General features: G+C 42.3%; 1 protein-coding gene across 18 annotated transcripts in view; it reads left to right on the top strand.

Annotated features, from left to right (window-relative positions):
- The window catches only part of DISC1 (DISC1 scaffold protein), a 371,616-nt gene that overhangs the window by 195,524 nt on the left and 157,351 nt on the right, over positions 1-18,741 (top strand). Inside the window, exon 10 of one of the 18 annotated variants that reach the window (XM_054248130.2) lies at positions 1-18,741. This exon is cut by the window's left edge and continues 15,518 nt beyond it. The exons of the other annotated variants lie outside the window; for them this stretch is intronic. The gene's annotated coding sequence lies outside the window, so the exon portion shown is untranslated. 18 annotated transcript variants of the gene reach the window in all.

Genomic DNA, 18,741 nt, shown 5'->3' with positions numbered 1-18,741 from the left:
GGACAGCTGTGAAGACACTGTCCACCCTGGAATGCAGGCAGCGTCTTCACAGCCATCCAGGGATTTGGACCCAGGCCTTCCTAAGTGAGAGCTATACTTTTTCCATAATCTCCACCACTACATAACTGTGAAAATTCAAAGTGGAAAAAGCGTCTGTCCTGGCTTTTCATTGACATTTTCAAAAGGAACAGAAAATGGTCGCATTCTCTTGCTTCTACAATGCCAGTGATTGTTTGAAGCATCCCGGATTTGACAACAGCTCCAAGGCGGGTAGACACTCACACTGTAGGTTCATGTCAATTCCAAATCGCATCTTTTTAAATGCTGAAAAATGAAAAAGGCAGTGCATCCTAGTATTTAAGGCCACATAGTAAGTAAAATGGGGGAGCAGTTTAACTGAAACCTGAAGAAACATCACGAGTTTTTTTGTTTTATGTTTCTTAGCTGAAAGTAACTCAAGCAGGATAACGTGATGAGGAAACGCAGGCATTTGCCTGAGATTAGTTCAGGAACTGTTGGAAAAGAACTCTGGGATCGGGCAGAACTGGAGTTCAGATTGCTAGCTTGAAGGACTTTTAAGTCCAATTTAAGATTTGGAGAGAGTTATAAAGGTTAAGCCAGCATTTATAAGAACGTGCTCCAATTAGAGAAGTACAGGAGAATTTGCTGTTTCATCTGTGCCATTATAAAGATCATTGTTCTTAAATTTACATTAGTTTGCTAGGCCTGCTGTCACAGAAATCCACAGACCAAGTGGCTTGCACAACAGATGTCTATTTTCTCCCAGCTCTGAAGGCTGGAAGTTCGAGATCAAGGTGTCAGCATGAATGATTTCTCCTTTAGCCTTTCTGCTTGGCTTGTGGACGGCTGTCTTCTCCCTGTGTCCTCCCTCACATGGCCTTCCCTTTGTGTGTGTCTGTGGCATCTCCTCTTTTCATAGGGACACTGATCAGACTGGTTTGAGGCTCACCCTCTTGACCTTGTTTCCATTTTATCACCTCTCCGCAGACCTGTCTCCAAGTGCAGTCCCATTCGAAGTGCCAGGGATTAGGGATTCAACGTATAACTTTTGGGGGAGGATACAGTTCAGTCCATAGCAGCCAATTCCATACCTCATTTTATAAGAAGAGAATTTAAAATCAGATCCTTGCCTAACACTCTTCTGGTCACACACAGAAAATAATTCAGAAAGTTACCTTGGCTACTCAGCCTCATGTGGCTGGATCCTCCGTTGCTGTGCAGCCTCACTCGACCCTTCCCCGTCTCTCTCCTTCACATGCTGGAACTTTCCTTACACGTCTGCAAGCATTGAGCTTGTTCATACCTTCAGCCTCATCCTCAGATGTCTTCTCTTCAGTTTCACATGGCTCTATCCTTTTGCCTTTTCGGCCTCAAGTTAAATCCTGTTTCTCCAAGAAGTTTCCCTGACCATCCAATGGAAAGCAGCCATCCAGCAATGCCAGATCCTGTGACCCTGTCTCAGTGCTCAGCGTGGTGCTTATTGCTGGCCGACAGGGCCCCGTTTATCTTGTCACCAGTGTTCCCAGCACTGAAGCAATTCCCCAGCAGATAGTGTCACTCAAGTATTTGCCAAGTGAATAAATAAAATCAGAAGAGTTAGAAAGACATGAAGAGAGCTGGGAAGAATCTGGATGTTCTTGAAGTCCAAGACTTTGTTTTTTTAGGTGGGATTCATCAAAAGGAGGCAGTTTGCCTGAAGTCCCACCTTTGGACAAAGAGAGAAGCAGGGCTGATCTGACTCCAGGCCTGTCTGTGACCTTGATTGTTTTAACAAGCAGAGGGTATTTTTGTACACAGTGACTTGGAGATATATATCAATGCTGCCTTTCTTCCTTGTCCCTTGCATGACAGGTCCTGTGTCTTAGGTTAAGTTTGGGGCAGCACTAAACTGTGCCACTAGACTATATCCCATGGAGCAGGGATTATAATGTATTCATACCCTGCAGTGTTGGCACATAGAAGCCAAACTGTAAATGTTTGCTGAGTGAAACAGTGAATAAATGAGTGAATATTTAAATGACAAGAATTGACAGTCTTTTGAAGTTTCTGTAGAGTGGTGCTTCTCAAACTTCAACGTGCATCTGAACCATCTAGAAAGCTAGTTAAAATGCCAGTTATGACTCAGGAAGTCCTGGGTAGCCTGAGAATCTGCATTTCTAATGAATGTCCAGGTGATGCTATTGCTGCTGTCCTTGCCTCTCCTTTGTGTAGCAAGGCTCTAGGATGTGTGCAGGAAGGTCTGTCTTACAGGGTCAAAGATAATCTTGTGAGTTAACTAGTCATCGAAAGACCCCGATCACATCTCACTTTGTCTAACAAAATAACACATGCAACTTTCAGCCAGTTACTTAATCTCACTGATCTTCAGCTTTTGTACATAGGTGACTTGGAGATGTATATCAATGCCCCCTTTCTTCCCTGTCCTATATTATGCCTGATGCCATGGATCAAGTTTTGGGCAGTATCAGACTATGCCATTAGTCATATCCTGTGATGCAGGCATTATCTTATATTCATACTCTGCAGTGTCTGGCACACAAAGGCCTTACTGTAAATGTTTGCAGAATGAAACAATGAATAAATGAGTGAATATTTAAAAGACAAGAACTGACAGTCTTTTGAAGTTCACTTTTGAGGAACCTGGTCCAGATATCAGGAGATATGCTTTGCTGAGCATGTAGTACCTGCTGAGCTTCTTGATATATGTTATGTCTACTTATCACAACAATCCTGCAGGGTGGAATTGTTATCCTCATTTGGCACAAGAGGAAACTAGTGCTCAGAGAGGTTAGACAACATGCCAAAGTTTCCGAAGTCAATAGCCAGGAGCCACTAGCAGGGCTCTGATGATGATGATGATGATGATGATGATGTGTGTGTGTGTGGTGTGTGCAGTATACATGTGTGTTTGCATGTGGATGTGTGTGTGTGCATGTGTGTTTCCCACATACCATTTTGCTTGTTAAATGATCCTTTAGGTTCTTTCCAGGTGTATGATTTTAGGTCAAAGATAAAGCATGACGCAGCTGACTGTGAGCTGTCACTTATTATACAAGCTCATGAAGGAGTCAGATACCTTTTTGCTCCTCAATATAATCTTTGTCTTCTCACCACCACACACACTGATTTCTCTTCAGGAACTGATTGCATATTCTCATGAGCACATATACAGTTTCTCCTAGAGACTGTAAGATTTTTAAGAGCAAGGACTGGGTCTTAGTTTCCATTTTGTTCCCTACCATGTTCAATCCTTACTTGATTCAGTGCTTTGATTTGAACAGAACTTCAGAAGCACAAGACAGGCTCTGTTCATTAAAAAGCTTCCAAAGCACTCACCATGCAGTGCAAAGTGTCCCCAATCTCTGCTTGCTTGAGGTTTCTCTCTCTTGATGTGTGTGTGTGTGTGTGTGTGTGTGTGTGTGGAGTGAAAGAGTAAATGGCTGTGGGAGGGCCAGGCCCCACCTGGAGAGGACTCTGGTAGTGTGCCAAGAGCAGGACTGCATGATTGGTGCATGTGACAGGGTGCAGAGGAGGGGGAGGGGTCCCTGCATGATTGGGGGGTCTTCCTCTCAGCTGTCCCTATTGTGTTGCCATTGGCATTCCTGTTACTGATAGCTAAATCAGGGAACAGAGGGCGGCGTGAGGTAGGATCCTATGACATAACAACACACTTTAGGGAGTTACCGATGATCTCAGAGTTTACCATGAAGTAAATCTGTTGCCTTTTGAAAGCCATGTCTGTCAGTACAGTGCTGGGGCCAGAGTTGTTTCACCTTGTAAACCATAAATTTCTCTCATACGTCCTTGGGGTGATGAAAATCTGCCAGAGTTGCGGGGAGCAGAGAGAGAACCTGACGGAATATTCTGAAATAATTGTAGATAGTAACAGGTGAAAAAAATACACTGTAGAGATATCAGTCCTGTATGAATGCAATGTAAGTTGTTGCTCTTTTAAGAAATGCTTTTGGAGTTTTCCATACAGAATAAGAAGGAGAAGGAGGAAAAGGTGGAGGAGGAGGAGGGGGAAGGGGGGGGGAGAAAAGTGGAAAAAAGAGATTTGTCTTGTATGAAACAGCAAAATAATATTCTATCAGAATTGTTTTAAATATGGCAAAATAGGGGCACTTCTATTTAAAGGGTATGTCTTTGGTTTATTTTTTATTTTTACTTGTTCTGATAGCTCTTCCTTTTGGAAAAGTCCGAGGCTTTGGCTGTCTGCTGTCTGTTTGGCCATCATCAGTAGAAGTGGGAACACAAATAGCTCATTGTTTTAATTTTGGATTTCCTTAGGCTGTCACTGTCACCTAGTCATCTCAGACACTCTTACAGGGAAACCAGCACTGGCAGAGTGTGAAGGTCGTAGCAAGGGCAGCAGTGCTTCCCAGGATCCCATGCCTGGAGAGGTCGGCATGCCCCTGACTTCTTAAGGGGACCTGCCTTCCACAGGACGAGCGCTTACTGAGTGCTTCTTCTGCACCTACCATGCATTCTCATCTATACCTTAGTTGTTGTTACCACAAATATCCTTACACATCTGTGGCATATGGATGACAAGAGCTTCTGAGTATGTTTTTGAACTGTATTTTCCTAAGGCAACTTCAAGTGCTTAAGAATCCAGTGTTATATGGGTGGCTGTTGATTCACAGCACTCTTCTGAGAGAGTAATTTGCTGCTTTTCTCCAACTCTTATGTCCTTGAGAAACCTGAATGTACAGACGACTACCCGTACCTACGAAGCTTCCTCTCACAGGACGGAAAAGATAAATATGCTGCAAAACGTGCTATAGAACAGTCAGCCCTGAGCAGCAGGAAACCGAGTAGAATTGCTCGCGTGGCCAAGCCCAGGCTCAGGAAGGTGTTCGCCCCTGTCGGAACTGGGTGGAAATAAGACCATTTTGCACCTCAAGTGCAAGTGCAGACCTGAAGGAAGAGTGAGGGCTCCCCCAGCACAGGTGTGCCCATTTTACAGGTGCTAAGGCTGTGGCGGAGACAGAGATGGGGAGAGGAGTTGGCTGTGATGCATCGTAATAGAGCAGCTCACGTGTAAGGGCCATGAGAAGTGAGGATGGAAGGGCAGCCAGGCTGTGGCTAGTCTTCACGCAGCTCAGCTGAGTGGAAATGCAGCATGACCAGTGGAAGAATGAGTATTTGAGGAGGCAGAGTTCCCCACTCTTCTGAAGCTCTGTTTTACTAAAGGCTTAGAACATAAAATTGGAGCATTGTTTTTGGAATGGAGGGAGCAAAGTGTTAACCTGGACAGCTTTGGTGCACACGGTGAGAGGTTTACCAAGGGCTCACTCACTCTCCTTCATAAGAGTGGCTGCTTAGGAGGAGGTCTGGCTCCTGTGAGATGTGGGGCCTGTCCAGAACCTTCTGTTGCTACAGCAGCAGTAGCACTGTGAGGGAGGGATATTATTTTTCAGTCATGGAAGGGGACCACCGTCACTTAGCCGGTCTGTTGTTGACTAAAATGTGGTTAGGTGGTGCGAGACTGGACTAGCATTAAAGTGCTTCTGAACCGAGAGGGTAGAATGGGAACAGGTACTGGCTTCCTGTTTTTCAGTCAAGGCTTTGAAAGGTTTGGTCACTTGCTTAAAATCACACAGCCGGTGAGGGGTATCATGGGATTAAACACCAGTCCGCTCATCTCCGAAGGCCTGACTGACAAAAACAAGTTTCAATTGATTTTACCTTTCCTCTATAATAGACGAGGGATATCTCATTTCAGAATCTCTGAAGGTGACACTTGGAGTTGTTCATTGATTCGATTACTCTGAATCTTTATTTCTGAGCTTATTTATCTCAGGTTTTAGATTCAGAACTCTAAAACTATTCATTGGTTTCACTTCCCTTTGCACTGCTAAGTAAACGTGATGTAGGAGGACTACTCACGGGGGTGAGCACAGCAAGGCTACGAAGGATGTAAGATCAGGTGCAGCTCTTATATGCATTGATCCAAGAGATAGTCAGGATCATTACTAACTTTCCTAATGTTTTGTAAAGCATTTAGATGTCAGCATTTGAAGGACATGCTCCTGGTCTTGTTTAAGTCAGGCAGGAGTGGTTAATTAATTCTCTAATTCCTCAGGCTTCACAGTTTCAACCAGCCATAATTATTTTGCAATGGAGGTTTCCTCTCTGCCTAAACTGGCGTTGATATCAGGGGCTGAGTGCATCAGCTTTGTGATAATGAAGATAGTTGCCAATTCGATCTTCCATATGGGATAAAGTTGGGGAGAGGGATGGTAGAGAAGAATGCATGGGTCAGACTGTAAATGATAATGAGTAGAAGGCAGTCAGGGATTTTTTTTAACATGGAAAGGAAATAGAATTTTAACTAAGTTGAAGTTTCCCTACTGTGCAAATCTCATCTTAAATGACAAGGGATTATGCCATATAGCTATGGATTTGGACCCAATATTTGAACCTATAGCAACTCCGAAAGATTAGACTGCAGTTTGTTAGGGAATGCCCTTTGGATCTGATTTTTAAACAGAACCAAATGCATTCTGCTCTTCTGCTTTTAAGAGTAACCCTGCTTGAGGATGTGTCGAAGCCTTGCTAGATAGCTTTGCTGATATTTGCCTCTAGCATTCTTTCTGGAGATATTTAGACTTTAATAAACTCCTGTTGTCCTTTAAAAAAACTGAAGAGAAAAATATTTATAGAAAAAATAATCAAATACAGTTGTACGTTGTTTAACGATGGGGATACGTTATGAGAAATGCATCGTTAGGCAATTTTATCGTCGTGTGAACATCACAGATTGTACTTACACAAACCTACATGGTGCACCCTGCTACCCCACACCTAGGCCACATGGCATAGCCTCTTGCTCCTAGGCTACAAAGCTGTGCAGCATGTGACTGTCCTGAATACTGTAGGCAATGTCACACAATAGGTATTTGTATACCTGAACATATCTAAGCAGAAAAAGTACAGTAAAAATATAGCATTATTATCTTAGGGGACCATCATCACCTTCACCGTCTGTTGTTGACTAAAATGTGGTTAGGTGGTGCATGACTGTACTAGCATGAAAATGCTTCTGAACTGAGAGGGTAGAATGGAAACAGGTACTGACTGGGTTCTTGTTTTTTTGTTTGGAGATGAAGTTTCGCTCTTGTTGCCCAGGCTGGAGTGCAATGGCATGAGGATCATGTCAACCTTCGCCTCCCGGGTTCAAGTGAGTCTCTTGCCTCCGTCTCCTGAGTAGCTGGGATTACAGGCATGGGCCACGACACCCAGCTAATTTTGTATTTTCAGTAGAGATGGGTTTCTCCATTTTGGTCAGGCTGGTCTTGAACTCCCAACTTCAGGTTTTCTACCCTCTTTGGCCTCCCAAAGTGCTGGGATTACAAAGATGAGCCACTGTGCCAGCCCGTACAATAATTATTTAATGTAAGAAGATATCTAAGGGAAAATAAGAAATTCTAGGTAAGGAAATACATTTATTTGTGGAAGTTTAAAAGAAGTTTAAAAAGTTGAAGAAAATTGTGGTTTTCAATGTTGATGCTGCATCCTTTGCAAATCCTTAAATTTGTGAATGACACTTTTGAAAACTTATACTTTATTCTAGGTGTCTTTTTTCACTTTACACTATACTGTAAAGAATCACAAAAGAGTGTCTCATTTAAATAACTTTCTATACAATGTATAGATATTTTAAAATAACATGTTGTGTTTAAAATACATGTTGTATGTAAAAATACATATGATTTTTGTCAATTAAACAGTATATTAAAAAAAATAATGTAGTATAAATGAGCTCAAGTGATTTCATCCACAGTGATAGAATGTTTCCCATTTGATGCAAGCAGTCAAACCTAATTGTCATTAAGAAAAACACACAAATAACAATCCTCCTTCCCAAGCTTGAAATTCCACTTCTCTTTTTGAACTCACTTCATGAAGCAGTCCCTTTTCTTGCATTTACAACATGAAGCCTAAGGGTTTGAGTCACTCACACAAATAAACCAGAAGTCCTGTATGATTTCTCCTTCCTAAGTATGACTTACTTTCCTTTCCATGAAGCGATTTTATGGGTGATTATATCTAAAGGGTAGCCTCCTGCTTTCTCTTCAGTTGGTCCATTTTCACAGCCCCCAAAAGCAAGTCTCTAATTTGGGACTTGATTCAAAGTCTGAAAAAACCCTAGGCACGTCTTTCTTCCTTGAATCTGTTCATGTGCATATTCCAAAAAAGGTTCTCATTGCTAGTTAGGCCATTAATTTTATGATATCCAAATCAAACAGCCACCGTACTATTTAAGGTTGGATCCTAGAATGGCACTTTGAACATGAGAGTCGTGGCTGCCACTCTCCAGGTGACTATCCGGCAGTGACACTTCTAGCTTTGTTTCTGGCTTGATGTGCATATGCCGAAGGCTTCAGCAAGCATAAACTCATACAAATGTTTGTCAAGCTGTGTAAGCCTAAACAGTTCATCAGTTGCTAGAATGATCAGTTGGGAGATGGGTTGCCCAATTTGGATGGTGACCTTTATGAGCTCTTGGTTGGATTGCAGATTTATGTGTCACAGTGTACTGGAACTTAATGAATCCTGTGGCATATGGATGGTAAAATGCAGGGCAGAAACTGCAATGAAGAGGCAGGAAGAAAGTGGCAAATCCAGGAGCATGAGAGCAGTTAAGCATCTCTTTCCCCTATGCTGCTTCTCAGGGTGCCTGTTAAAATGCAGTTAGTAATGAAATGCTGTTTGAAATCAAACTTGCTGAAACAATATGGATATTGTGGAAATCTGTCTTATTTATTTTTAGGATGTGCTTACTTCTAGGTGCTTTCAGCGACTGCAGCCCAGTTAGTTCTCGTGCATTGGTTTTCTTTCATGTGCCTGCTCCAGGGTAGTTCTCCTGTGCGTGTGACCTCCTAGTGGAAAACCTGCCCCTGCCATTTCTTTATGTGGCGGCAGCCTAGAGAGCTTGCCTACCCGGCGTGAGCAGGTTGCAATGATAATGGTTTCCAGTTCTGCTCAGCGGGGAACTGAAGTCGCGGTATTTTCCTTTATGTCCTCTCGAAGCTTCATTTTGTGATCTTGTTTCATCCTGCTGAACCTGTCATTGGAATTGCTCCAAAGGTGGTGGCAGGAAAGTCCCCACAAGGGAGTGCCCCAAACTTTCCTAAGATGGGGTCTATTGAGATTCTGAATAAAGAAGCACTAAAAGCCAGAGTGATCAGGCCAAAGCATTCATTAGGGAAACGTAGGCAGAGTGGGCTGCAGCAATCCTGTGACGGGTGGGTAAAGGGGTCTTCCACCTAGAAATGTCCGCAGCAAGTTGCTCGGGGGATGGAGTTTACATAAAGCTTTAAGGAATGTGGCTCAGGGCCAGGGCCAGTTTCTTTCAGTGTTTTGGGCAAAAACTTAGATACCTTTATCAATGCATGGGAATGTTCAAGGCCCCGGTTTGGGTTCAAGCCTGCTGGGAAAAACCTGCAGCTGTCTGGGTCACAGAACAGTCAAGGCACTCAGTGAGTTTTGGTCATGACAGAGAGGCGAGGGCTCTAGGGGACCCCACAGAACTACAGGCTCCAGTTTCAGCCCCACTTTTCCAAGTACAGATTTATTTCAGAAATTTAAGTACTAGTCTTACTTTTCTCACAAATTTCAAAGTCATGTGTTGACACTGATAGCCTGTCTAGCACAGGGAAACGCTGATCTATTTAACTGATTTGAAATTTTTATATTTGATTATCTGGATTATTGTCATTGATGGAACTCCAGGTGTGTGGAGATGCCACTGGCCTGGAAATCATGACATATGGGTTTTGTCCCAGATCTCTGCCATACCATTTAAACACCGTGGCCTCAGCACCTCAGAGCAAAAGTTAGGGTTATACTAGGTATTCTCCACGGACCTTGTCAAATGTTTTTTGTGATGCTGGGAATTTATAACCAACACAGGCAAACAATAAGCTAGAATTATTAGAATCTTTAAAAAAGTATGATTGTGTGTTACAGAGAATCTTGAAGTTCGCTGAAGTCTGTTTGACTTTCTTCTGGAATCGGCACAGCCCAAATGCAGCCACAATTTCTCATTGTCAGAACTAGACGGGCCACATTGTGAAAGAATGTGGACCAGTGTCTGGGAATCCAGCCGCTTACTGCATTCAAGAATGCTGGTTGGTTGCTGTGGCTGTGATTTCCAAGCATTTTCTAAAAGGTGTATAGAGGAGAAACCTAAGTTCCTGCCACCACCTCACCTTGTAGTCCAATTCCCCTGAAGGTGCTTGAGCATAGGAGGAGAACATCAGCTACTTTTGCCGCTCTAGGTCCAGGTTACATTGCAGCCAGGAAATTCATCCAGCAGCTTGCCAGGCTCAACACAATTGTAGATGGAGCCTGGAGAACCACTCGTGTCAGTTTAGTTGTTTCACCAAAAAAGTAAAACAAAATAGATTTTACTAACTCAATCAATAATTCAGTTACCCCATAAAACGTAGCCTCACTGAATTTCTTGCTTTGTCTTCCAAGACGTTAAGTTGGCGCTTTTTTATAGCTGTGGCTCTCTTCCCTGGCTGGTCATCTGGGCCACCTGCTGGGCCTTAGATCCAAGGTGGGGGCCTGGACTCAGCATGTTTTTCAGAGTTCTCCAGGTATTCCAATGGCTAGTCAATTTATCATTCATTTAGGGCTGATTATCAATCTTCCATGTGAATAAAACTGGTTAATTTCCTGTGGATCGTTTTGGAATAGAAAGCCTTATTACGAGGAGGGAGCACTGTTCTGAACTTGCGTTGTAAACTCTGCCTGCCTCTGGAGGTGGCAAGGGTGCTTGTCTTCATTCTGGTCTGTGTTTCGTGCTGTCTCCCTCCGTCTCCCCACTCTTTCTCAGCCTTCCTACTTATTATTCCACGCACTCGCTGGATTAGACGACCTTTTTTGTTGTTCCACTGAAGGCTGCAATTTGGAGTCGATTCCTGCAATCTTCCTTTTTCTATTTACTTTCAAAAAAGATGTTGCAAAGTCCAAGTTTCTTCCTCAGTACTCTGGGGAGTACTGTAGAAGATTCCGTACTTTTCTGCTCCTGGCCTTAGTATTTTAATAACTCCCGCTTGGTTCCCAGCTTTCTCTGAGTATCTAGGGAAAGTGGAAACCTCAGAGATGGGGTCTGGAAATGTAAGAAAGACATTGATGAATTACAGGGTCACCTTTGTGAATGGTATTGATTGGTCAGAGTATTCTGGAAAAGTCTGCAAAATCCAGAAGCTAATTTTTATTTTAAAATATACTCTATAACTCTTGAGTGCTCACTCATCCTCAGCTGGCTCCAGGAAATGGTGTCTGAGCTCACTGTCTTCTGCATCTCATCAACCTGTTTTGGAAACCAGCATATTTCTGGTTCTGAGAATTCAGCTTAAAAACAATACCTAGGCCGGGCACGGTGGCTCACACCTGTAATCTCAGCACTTTGGGAGACCGAGGTGGGCGGATCACCTGAACTCAGGAGTTCAAGACCAGCCTGGTCAACATGGAGAAACCCTGTCTCTACTAAAAAATACAAAATTATCCAGGTGTGGTGGCACATGCCTGTAATCAAGCCCAGCTACTTGGGAGGCTGAGGCAGGAGAATTGCTTGAACCCAGGAGGTGGAGGTTATGGTGAGCTGAGGCACTCCAGCCTGGGCAACAAGAGTGAAACTCTGTCTCAAAAATAAACAAACAATAAAACAATACCTAGTTTCCTGTACAATCCTCTCAACAAAAAAGAAAAGATCTGCAATGTGCTTCATGTCTATCTGACACATTTTCACTCCTTTCTTCATCAGCGATCTAGTTCTGTCCACCCTGTTCTATTTCTTTTCTGTTTACCTTCGTTGTCTTAGTCTATTTGGGTTGCTGTAACAAAGTGCCATAGACTGAGTGACTCATAAACAACAGAAATGTATCTCTCATGTTCTGGAGGCTGGGAAGTCCAGGATCAAGGCAGTGGCAGATTCAGTGTCTGATAAGGGCCTGTTTCCAGGTTCATAAATGGTGCCTTTTCATTAGGTCCTCCCATTATGGAAGGAGCAAGGAGCTCTCTGGCACCTCTTTTTGTAAGGAGACTAATTTCACTCATGAAGATTCTACCCTCATGACCCAATCACCTTCCAAAGGCCCTACATCTTAATATCATCACCTTGGGGGTTAGGTTTTTTTTTTTTTTTGAGACAGAGTTTTGCTCTTGTTACCCAGGCTGGAGTGCAATGGAGCGATCTTGGCTCACCGCAACCTCCGCCTCCTGGGTTCAGGCAATTCTCCTGCCTCAGCCTCCTGAGTAGCTGGGATTACAGGCACGCACTACCATGCCCAGCTAATTTTTTGTATTTTTAGTTGAGACGGGGTTTCACCATGTTGACCAGGATGGTCTTGATCTGTTGACCTCGTGATCCACCCACCTCGGCCTCCCAAAGTGCTGTGATTACAGGCTTGAGCCACCGCGCCCGGCCCGAGGGTTAGGGTTTTAACAAATGAACTTTGGGAGTGCACAGACTTCTATCTGTAACCTCCATTTGATGCCTACTTCAAAATTTTTTGTTGCTGTTGCATCAAAATCTCTTTTGGCTCTTTCTGACAGTGGATTTCTATGTAACCACTTTCTCTTTTCTTTTGCATTTTGACTGAGTTTTTCATTTTAGGAAAACCAGTAGGTGATGGAGAGCATGAGGGCCAGAGATTAAGGAAGCCCAGGCTCTTCTGCCAGATTTCATGTTAGTTGAAAACTAAGGACTTGGAGGGTGAGTGAGCCGAGCTTTCGGTTGGGGCTTCTTTTTCCTGTCCACTTACTGAGCCAGCAGTTCAAAGTTTGTCGGTCAGAGAGAATGTGGGATCCCATGGCAAAGTGGCTGCTGGCTTTCATACTCTGTAAAAGGCTTAGTAATGGAAGGAGATTAAATTTAATGCTTTAACGTGGATTTAGGTAGATATCTTGTACTCGTACCATAGAAAATTGGAAATCAAGGGTGAAAAAACTGAGAAATGGAGTGGTATCTTTTTCTTCCATACAATTTCATGTTTGCAAACTAAATTAACTCTAAATAGTTTAGGGTTTTATTCCAGAAATCTGTAAAACTTTAAAGAACCTTGGCATCTGATTGATTTTTCTAGTTTATGAAAAACTGACAATACTCTAAGCCAAAGACACATTCAGCATAATAATGCAAGTTGAGTATCCCTTATCTAAAATGCTTGAGACGAGAAGTACTTTAGATCTAGATTATTTTTTTTTAATATTTGCTTATTTACCTGTTGAGCAACCCTAATCCAAAAATTCGAAATCCGGAATGCTCCCATCAGCATTTCCTTTGCTCATCATCTTGGTGCTCAGAAAATAGTGAATTTTGAAGTATTGCATACTTCAGATGTTTGGATTAGAGAGAGTCTATATATCAAAAAGTATTTTGTGTAATGTCTTTCCATGTGTGTGTTTAGAGTTAAGCAGATATGAAACACCCACATTCTCAGGGAAGAATTTAAGAAAGTAAAAGGCCAACATGTTTTCCCTCCTGGCTCCCATGTCATAATATTTTTGCCTACTACAGAGTCTATTCATTTCTATCTTCAGACTTACCACTATCAGGCACTTTCCATTCCTCTCATTTCTCATTTTTTGTTATCTTCAGTTTTGCATGGCACAAACCGAAATTTGGCTTGAATGAGACACATTTCCCTACCCTTTATCTCTCGCTGATTCATTCCTTGAGTTGGGGCAAATCTTTCTACTCTAAGCCAGTTTCATCCTCTTGCCATACAGTAATCTGTGCCAGCAGAGTCCTGTGTGGGATGGGTTTGGCAGAATTGCAGACTGCATTTTTGGACCAAGCAGCTGAAGATGATTCTGTCCCTCATCAATTTTTTTTCCCCCAAGGGCACTTTTGCATTCGAATGGTATTGGTAACAACAATCTTTTTTTGATTTCCTCTATCTAAAGAAGTCTTTAACTTAGTTTTCTTCTGTTCCTGTGAACGTCGGCAGGGGAAAGTCCTTGAAGAACATCAGAGACAGGAGCTTCATCTGGGCTCTGTGATGATGCCATTGTATGAACTGAAATCTATCAGGGTGGGACTGGTTATCTGTCGAACAAGGAGGCAATGAAACATGATTGGGCGTGTTCTTCGGGTGGAGTGTTTCTTACATTTTGGGGTTAAGAACCTTTTCTGTCATTGTTTTTATTATTTATTTATTTTTATTAGAGAAAGGGTCTTGCTACATTAGCCAGGGTCATCTTGAACTCCTGGCCTCAAGCGATCCTCCCAAAGTGCTGAGATTACAGGTGTGAGCCACCGCACCTGTAACCCAGACTCTGTCATTGATTTTGACAAGTTTTTTTTTTTTTTTTTTTACTTTTTGCTTGTTGTTATTTTGGAAGTTTTTTTCTCAGAAAGGACATATCTGACTGAATTTTTCTCAGAGCCTAATTATTATTTAGTTATTTACATTTATTTCTTTTCGATTTCACTACAGTAGCCACTGTATCATGAGTAACATTTATCTTTTAACTTGCTTTACATTGTAGTAGATCTTAGTGATTATGCAACTTGATGAAGCCATTCAGTATCAAGTTCAGACCACAGCGTGTACAAGAGGTTGCTGTCACGTGGTATTTTTCCATTATCATCCCTTAGTATGCTCTCTTATTTCTTGCATTGCTCATACAGTGAATGTTTTAAGAATCTGGTTGAGATATCACCTCATAGCAGATTCCTTTTCCGTGAATGTTTGCTCACTCATCTGAAGGCCTAGGAAGCTTTGTATCTATTTACAACAGTGAATGGGACCAATAGTGTGCTGTTAAACATTTAGGAACCAGTTCTCCAGGAAGAAAAGTCCTGATTTGCAAGCTCTGTCCATTTCCATAGTGTAAATCTCCCACTGTGGCTGATTTCCAGCTATTTCTGGTTTAACAAGTGGCTCACAAAATTCTTGAAAATGTATCAACTGGCTCTCACCAGGAGGAAGGCTCCAGCACCCACCATAACTGATAACAGTTATGATAAAACGTTACAGACGATAAAAAGCTTTATCATCATTATTTCATTTTTCATTTATGAAACAACCCTGTAGAGTAGGCGGTGTTATACATGAGGCGTCTGAGACTCAGAGGCCTAAGTGGCTGTAAATAGCTCCAGCAGCTATTATTAGGCAGAGCAGAGACAGAAGTATGCGTTTGAGCTGAGCATTCTCGGTGTTCTTTTCACTCGTGGCAACTGTTTCCCATTGTGAGGATTCCCTTGGTGGTGTCATATTTGGACTCCAAAGAAGTGTACCCAAGACATGACTACTTAGATGGTTTTCTATAGTTTTAGTAGATAATTTTTAGTTATTTGAGGGTAAGAATAATAGTCTGCTTATGAAAGAACTTGGTACATTTTTTTTCTTCTGATTTTCAGATGCCATTTCTGTCTTAAAATGAAGTATTTGGGGGTTGACTGCTTTGTAATATTTTGTTACGTAAGGGTGATATCCAGACAACCCTTAGTTAATGTTATAGAATCAGTACCAGAAGGACCTCTTCATTGTTCTTCACTTAGGACTTAAGTGTCTCTAGTCGTTGATCGGATTAATAATGGTGACTTCAAGTGCTCAGGAAACATCTGGATATCTTTATTGTACTTTATTGCACATTTAATTTAGTTTGGTACCATTTTCAAATCATGTGGTCCACGGAGTGATGATGTGATGATGAAGCCCCTGCCACTTGCTGGAGATGTGGTGTGCCGGGCACAGTGGGAGGACTTTATGAATATTAATTCATTTCTCACCTTGAAGGTAGACATCGTTTTCAGCTTGTTGAAATCGAGGCTCGTGTAAGTGAAATATGCCCGCAATCATAGCAAGTAAGTGACAGTTAGTCTCTGACTCTGCAGAGGACTTCTGTGGCTTTCATGTAATACAGTCGGTCATCCCACTTTGGTAATAAAAGGGATAGTAAAAGATATGTCTTCATTAGTTTGCAGATAAGTTCCAAATTGCTGTACATGCAAAGTTTGTAATGTCTTCACAGGGTCTGCAGGCTCATTGCCAATACTGACTAAAAATAATTTAGTTTTGACTGACATAGTTTATAAAACATTCTTTTTTTTTTTTGGATAGGGTTTCACTCTGTTGCCCAGCCTGGAGTTCTGTGGTGCTATCTCGGCTCACTGCAGTCTCTGCCTCCTGGGGTCAAGTGATTTTCCCACCTCAGCCTCCACAGTAGCTGGGACTACAGGCACCTACCACCATACCTGGCTAATTTTTGTATTTTTAGTAGAGATGGGGTTTCACTGTATTGGCCAGGCTGGTCTTGAACTCCTGACCTCAGGCAATCTGCCTGCCTTGGCCTCCCAAACTGCTGGGATTATAGGTGTGAGCCACCACATCTGGCCTAAAATATTCTTTTAACGAAAGTATAGTTTCATGTTGAATTCAGATAGATTTGAACCATTGCTTTTAATAAGACAATATGGCTTCTTTCAAACTCTTGGGGTAGATTGAACTTCTCATAAAACTATCATGAGACCGATTCTTTCCAATACAAGAATCTCTAGATGAGGTCATCCATTTCTTTGCCCTGGGCTTTCAAAAAAAAGTAGGGTAATGAGTCCCTGGTTTCTCATCTCTGTAAGAATAAAAGGATGCTGGAGCCAAGGGCTAGTCTACTCCCAGTCCCTTGAGGCACAATGTGGAGGAAAAGGACCAGTGTAGATCAGAGTCCATGAGCGGAAACTCAGAATCAAAGCAGGTATTCATTCTTCCCTTTCTTGGAGGAAATCACTGTGTCCCCTGAAGAGAAAAATGCCCTTTGCTCTTGCACTGGGGAGTTCTGTTTCGTGCCTTTCCACACAAAAGGGCTGGACTGGCTGGCACTAAAGACATTTTTTATGAAGATCTTTTTCATAATTCCTTTTGCAGAGTATAGCCAGCCAGCAGTGTATGAACATTTGAGGTTAAACGTAGTTTTCATCATACAAAATTAACAATAACACGTGCAACTCATCGTACTTATAAAACGATACTTGTAATTTTTCACTATTTTCATTTCTGAGGGCAAATTTTCAGATGAAAACAGATAGGAATTTTAGAAGTTTTCCTTTTTTCCCCTACTTCAGGCTTCCCTGTATCTCATCTGTATAACAATCATCTTGATCTTTCATTTATAAGAGTTTCAAAAATACAAAAAAATTAACTGGGTATGGTGGTGGGCTCCTGTAACCCCAGCTACTCAGGAGGCTGAGGCAGGTGAATTTCTTGAACTCAGGAGGCAGAGGTTGTAGTGAGCTGAGATTGTGCCATTGTACTCCAGCCTGGGCAACAAAAGTGAAACTGTCTCAAAAAAAAAAAAAAAAAAAAAAAAAAGAGGCTCATAAGTGTTGCCTCTGTTTTCTACATATTGGTAGTGTCATTAGAAAATCTGAGGGGCACCATTTTTTGGTAGTGAACAACATGATGACGGTTTAAAAAGAAAGAGTAGGGCTGGGCGCGGTGGCTCACGCCTGTAATCCCAGCACTTTGGGAGGCCGAGGCGGGTGGATCACAAGGTCAAGAGATCGAGACCATCCTGGTCAACATGGTGAAACCCCGTCTCTACTAAAAATACAAAAAATTAGCTGGGCATAGTGGCGCGTGCCTGTAATCCCAGCTACTAGGGAGGCTGAGGCAGGAGAATTGCCTGAACCCAGGAGGCAGAGGTTGCGGTGAGCCGAGATCAGGCCATTGCACTCCAGCCTGGGTAACAAGAGCAAAACTCTGTCTCAAAAAAAAATAAAAATAAAAAGAGTAGATGTTAAGAAGGCTTCCTTGTACAAAGATTCTTGTATGTTCTGCCTGCCGGTTTTGTTTTTGTTTTGATATATAAAATCCTATGTTCAGTCTCCCATCCCGAGCAGCAGATCATCCCAGAAAGAGAAATGTAGCAGTCTAATTATTTTATTTGGTCACACTGTAGTCTTAGTACAATTAAATCTCCTTTGAAAGTTTCTCAACTATGTAGTTATGAGTAGTACTCCACACCATGACTGTGGTACACCTGGACTGGTATTGGGTGCAGGTCACAGAATGATCACTGAGGGACTTTAGAGATCACTACGGAGTCCCTGGTTTAGAGAGGAGCAAGCAAAGGCCCAGAGGACTCACTCCGTTTGCCAACGTCCGGCAAGTGCACAGGTGAGCTGGAGTCAGAACACACCCCGTCTTTCGTCTTTACTCTAGAGCTCTTTCCAGAGCTGACCTGGGAGTCTGACAATTGCTATAAGCTGATGTTTCCTATCTGAAGTTCACAAGTCTTTGCGGGGGAAGAGAATTGTCTAGTATCATTCATTAATGCCCACTCTTCTTGTTTGCCAAAGACCACCAAGTACATTGGCCAGTCATTGTGTTCACACTGATTTGTGTGTACATTGGCTTTCCATGATGCCAGAAAATCAAAAGGAGGTTAAGAAATCCCAGAGATTCATCGAGGCTGGGAGGCTAAGCCTTTGTTGTATTACAAGTCTTAACTAAACATAAAATAATCTTTAGCCCAATAAACATTAGGTTGAGTTGTGAAAGTGTGAACACTAACTAGTCAAACCAGCATCTATTTCCTTGGTGATATTGGCCATACCCCTTCAATAATAACTCCTCATTCTTCCTTCCCCCAGCCCCTGGCAACCTCTGTTCTACTTTCTGTCTCTGAATTTGACTATTCTAGGTGCCCCATGTAAGTGAAATCACATGACATTTGTCCTTCTTTAAAAAGAAA

This window comes from Callithrix jacchus, chromosome 19 (assembly GCF_049354715.1).
Source record: "Callithrix jacchus isolate 240 chromosome 19, calJac240_pri, whole genome shotgun sequence".
NCBI lineage: Eukaryota > Metazoa > Chordata > Mammalia > Primates > Cebidae > Callithrix > Callithrix jacchus.
Note: the sequence above shows the minus strand (reverse complement) of the source record. Positions and strands in the feature narration are given on the sequence as shown.